The 5,597-nt window shown below is 37.1% G+C and overlaps 1 long non-coding RNA gene across 1 annotated transcript; it reads left to right on the forward strand.

Annotated features, from left to right (window-relative positions):
• The first annotated feature begins 369 nt into the window (after positions 1-369).
• On the forward strand, positions 370-5,338 carry LOC310892872. Its single transcript, XR_014578534.1, has 3 exons — positions 370-465; positions 3,950-4,022; positions 4,862-5,338. It is a non-coding gene; the product is annotated as an uncharacterized lncRNA (long non-coding RNA).
• The last annotated feature ends 259 nt before the right edge of the window (positions 5,339-5,597 follow it).

Raw genomic sequence — 5,597 nt, forward strand, 5'->3', positions numbered from 1 at the left:
CCACCCTGGGAGCTGAAGGCTCCCCAGGGAAAGTCCCTTGCAGGATGGCACAAGCACAGGTTCCCCCCAGGCTTGGCACCAGCCCCATCTGGAAGCTGCACTGGGGCATGTACACAGCATGCCCCTCCTTTCCAGACACACCATTTCAGCAAGTCTGCAACACCGCCCCAGCAAACGAGCCATGCAACAGGGAGGCTTTCAGGTACAGCCTACGAGAATCATCACTTATCACCATTTTTTTTTTTTTTTTGTTTTACTTTTTGAAGACAAAGTCAGTAAGCTTTGAAATAAAAAAACTAAAATAAAAAATGACGACTGTTTTTTTCCCCCTTCCTCCTTGCCTAGTGAAACCTCCCACACTTTAACAGTGGGAAGTGATGCCTCATGGGGAAGAATTGCCCTGAAATGCTTTGGAGCAGCAGTGGGGTATGAACATCCAGCTGACCCAGCTCTGCTTCCATCAGAGTAAGACAAAATGGTATTATAGTTTGGGTTCAGAAGAACAAATGCTTTCCATGTTGTTTTTATACAAATCTCAGTTTGCAATACAATTTTTTTTGTTTTTGTTTGTTTGTTTTTTTGTTTGTTTTTACTCTAATTAATTTTAGAAAGGCTTTTTATTACTTTTACATTTATAATACTTTCAGTAGTAGCATTTTTTCTGCTACTTAAGACTTAAAAACTTAAGATTTTTAAGAGGAGTGCATCAAAACAATAAGGACTCCAATCAGTCTTTGCTTTGTGATGAATTTTTTATACTGTAAATATTTTTGAAAGCCTTTTTTACATTTATATTACTTTCAATAATAACCTTTTTGTGATAACCTGCAAATCTGAATAGTCAATTAGAAAATTCTTGCCCTCTGAAGAGATTTCTCTTTTAATTTGTTTTTATTTCAAGAATAGTTTATCTTATGCTTCTTAGTGTATAAAATAAATAAAAAGACAATATTGATAATGCATGTTTACTGCAGAGAAACATTCTCCATTTAATTACTCTGCAAATAATACAGCTTCACATATAAAAAATAGACTAGCAGATGAACACAAGGTTATCATAAGTAAATGGTTAAAGAAGAGAATAAGCTCCCCTCATGTACACACATTTTAATGTTTCCTCAGGCAGTTTGGACTGAAGAAGATCTCCTGCTGGGACATTTTAAGAATAAAAGCAATTAACACAAATAACAGTTGACTATTTACATTCTCAAGACCTGATCTCTCTCTTATTAAAAACAACTGAAAGACTCCCCATTATGTAACAAGACTGGATGAGACCTTTAATTTTTCTGTCACCTTTCTATAGTGTTATGTGGGTGTGTTGTCATTTTGTTGGCATTAGAGACGATAAAATGAAAAATTACATGGGTAGGTTTTCTTCATGTTTAGATTACCTTCTGTACAAGCTTTATACACAGTTTTGAGGATCAGGTCTAACCTTCCCACTACTGTTTCTGACTCAGCCCTTTCTTTAATAAGCACGAGATACTAAGGGAAAATTATTGTAGAATGTTCTAAATTCATTTCACAATCAACTCTGTCTGTGAAACACTATAATTCAGCAATATTGCATTCTGGTAAGCGCCTTTTTTTTCCCAGAAGTACTAGCTGAAATGTGCAACGTGATTTCTCTTATACATGCGTAATGAAAAAAAATATTGCAGGTGATGAATAGAGGTGGGATAGATTTATTAAAACAATTTGTGTAATGTCTCATAAAACTTTACTATCTCCAAAATTAACTTCAATTGGAATTGCAATAAACATAATCATACAGGGTAGAAACTATCTGGATAGCCATAAATATGCGTTAATTATAAATATCAATATTTTGATTTATGGTCAAAAGTGGTAAGGAGACTGGCAGTAGATCCCTGTTTTGTTTAAAATTTCCATGTCAAATCTGGAAAGCAGAGAAAAATATGATAGTAACAGAAGCAATCTTGAGACGTAAAAGTACTTACGGAATTTAGAAATGCAATAACAAAAATTGTTACAATTTAGGAAATACAGTCTCACCTTGGAATAAGACTAATGTAGATCAAAACTTGAAAGGAGGAGAAACCAGGAAACCTGCAAAGCAATCACATCAGAGGGGGGTCAGGCTGATGGCAATTTCCTGTAGCTACGTGATAACATCAGCTCCTGCCAGGCTGCCTAGACCACTATTTTCTGGAATAATCCAAGACTTCAGCTGCCCAGACACATGGCAGATGAGCATAGGGTCAGAGAAAGACCTGAGCAAATGCAGTTCTGCATGGCTACCTTAGCTTTTGTCCTCTTTTTTTGAGCAACATTGTAAAGCAAACTGGGTTTCTTCATTTTGGTTCCTATCAACCTTAATTCTAACTATCCCTGGTAAGAAAGAAGTCATAATGATCTCCATATGCTTCAGGGAAAGGCGGTAGCACCTAATTTTAATCCTCAGAAACCTTCAGCAACTGCAAAATATAAATAAAATGCAATGCGAGAAAGAGAGACTTAATCATCTTGGTTTTGTTAGGTTTCTCCAAGATAATTTCCTTTTTATCCTTCATAGTAGGATTTTGTCATTTCCACATACCAAGCTCAAGCCTCTGCATGTTTAGATGCCCTGAACAGTAATGGGCAGGTACAGTGTGTTCCTTAAATGAATGTAAATAAATTTTATATTTATTTATTTATTTTCTATAGCCAGTAAATGAGGATGCATCATTGCATCATTTGAAGTGTTATGCATCCAACTGTGGGCAACCATGAACCTGCTAATGCTGCAGAGTTGCACCCAGTACAGAACCATTTGAGTGACAGAGCAGTCTGCAGTATAAAAATTCCCAAATTTCTCATCTGTGAAGCCTATTATATATCTGAAGTGGTTCTTCTGCCTACTCTTTGGCTATTCCCACAAGACAACAGGAGGGGCTGTCCACCTCCAGGCTGTGGCATCAGATATTGCTTCTCTTATGTCCCCTGAGAAGCACAGCTAGACAGCTGGACCAGTAGATGGTGAAAGTCTGCAAAAAAACTCTCTGTATGGACTCCTTCTGAGCCACCTGGAGAGAGGGAAAGGCCACTCATAAAAACAAACAAACAAGCAAAACCCGCAGTACTTTCAATTTCAGGATTTTCTGAGAGGATTACTTGTTTTTAAAACAATTGTTGGGGTTAAAATTGTGGAAGGAACAGGGCTGGGTAGCATCTACATCTAGCAATGTACAGTGCATTTGGGTGCATAGGAGTACCTTTGATGCTTTTGCTTGCATTAAATGTGCAGAAGGCATTAAGAGGTGTCCATGCTACTAAACAGCCTCTATACTCTTAAACAGCTTGTTTCAAAACACACTTGTATTAGAATATCTACTGAATATCACTAGAAACTGGCTAGAGCAATCTGCATCACTTCAGCTACCAATTTTGAGGGTACCAGAGCTGGTCTGAAAGCACTGCTGCTCGCTTCAGAGGCGCTTACAGTGCACCCACAGCCATGAGCAGGGCACACTGCGCTTCAGAGCTGCTCACAAAGTTGCAAACTGCAGCAAGACTGCTATTAGCAGGATTATTTGAGGAGGCACTCACAGTCCAATAATGCCATCTTGTGGATTCTGGCTGCAGATAAAAATTTCAAAATCTAGGCTTGCCATCCAGAGATCAGCGATGAAGACAGATTTTTTTATCACATTTATGGCACTCGAAAAAAAATTTAATTATTTTTTAAAGACTCTTTAATGAATCTTTAAGAGCAAAGTGAGGATGTTAAGTACTCCTGAAACAATCAAAGAAACTGCAGTTTACCAAAAAATTAATATTATCTAATAATAAATATTTTACAGCTGCAATGTTTTACAGTTACAGGGAGCAGTTTTATGTGCACGAATTTTCAATTTAATTTAATGGTTTATAAATTCAGACATAAAAGTTAAATGAAATCTTTTAGAGAGTGGCTTGGTAAAGAAATTTGCTCTCCCAACAGACGTTAGCCGGTAAAGCAGCTTTAATACAGGAAAACTGCTCTTCTATTGAGTTACTCAGGTTTCTTTAAAGAGGTTAGTGGGCATTAAGCATTTTATTTACCCTATATTTTCATCTAAAATGTTTTAATATATTTACATCCTAGTTAAAGACATTTTCAAAAGCTGATTAAGAAAAAAAAAAAATCAGTGTTCAAGCAAGGAGAGGTATAAGTGAAAATTCAAAACACCATTATCTGGATTTGATAGCTTGTATCCGGCATGATACTATATGATACAGAATTGCATGTGTGATGTACTTAATTTTACTACTGTCACACTTTTTCAAACTGCCTGCTTTGTAAGCAGCCTGTCCTCCTGTAGCCTGATTGCTAAGCTTGGAAATCTCAGGCAATCAGATGCTCCCAACAGCAGGGCACATCTGGAGAATGCAAGTTCATTATGGGGAACGATGAGCCCTGCTCCCTGCTCTGTCATCTGCTATCAAGGAGACTGTTTCATCCAAAGATAAAAGCTAAGAGTATTGTTTTATGTTTTCCAAGGCCCTGCCGTATGTGCAGCTCCTTCTTTGTACTGTTAATATGCAGCTCACTATGAGACCTCTAAATGGCAAATTCATTTCAGAACCCAATGAGCATGTGATGAAAAAGTCCCTTGATCAATATTAACAATATGTTGGGGATATATGATATAGAGAATATCAAACTGGGACATTATTAAATACATTTTGTTGTTGTTGTTTAAGCATTTTGCTTTTTATTCCAGAGATGCTGTGTAAAACATTAAAAAGTTTGAAATCTAATCGCATAGTAACTAGCCAGTAATAATCAGCCATTAGTATTACCCTGAACTGCATTTCTTTTACAGGTTCATTTTCTTAAATTGAAACTTTCCTTTAATATTTTATCACACAGAATCACAGAATCATCAAGGTTGGAAGAGACCTCCAAGATCACCCAGTCCAACTTCTGACCTAACACTTACAAGTCCTCCACTAAACCATATCACTAAGCTCAACGTCCAAACATCTCTTAAAGACCTCCAGGGATGGTGACTCAACCACTTCCCTGGGCAGCCCATTCCAATGCCTAACAACCCTTTCAGTAAAGAAGTTCCTCCTAATATCCAATCTAAACCTCCCCTGGCGCAACTTTAGCCCATTCCCCCTTGTCCTGTCACCAGGCATGTGGGAGAATAGACCAACCCCTACCTTGCTACAGCCTTCTTTAAGGTACCTGTAGAGAACGATAAGGTCGCCCCTGAGCCTCCTCTTCTCCAGGCTGAACAATCCCAGCTCCCTCAGCCGCTCCTCGTAAGACTTGTTCTAATATATTGCAGTCATTTAAAATATGGGTTAAATTTATAATATCAGCTAGCTAATTGTATGAGAGTTCTGGTGTAATTTTCTATAACATTTTATACAATAAGTACTTATTTTGAGTTAAGTTTGTCTCTATGTACTATGTTATCTATGTGCTGTAATAATACACAGAGGAGCTTCTAAATTAATACACACAGCTTTTGTCCTAGAAGTTGAAAAAGAAATTGAAAAAATGCAAATATTCAACCATTTGTGTACAAAGTAATCAGATGAATTTTTTAACAGTGAACATTCATTTTCACTTTCCAAGTTGAAATTGTTCATATCTG

This window comes from Anser anser, assembly GCF_964211835.1.
Source record: "Anser anser genome assembly, chromosome: 1".
Taxonomy (NCBI): Eukaryota; Metazoa; Chordata; class Aves; order Anseriformes; family Anatidae; genus Anser; species Anser anser.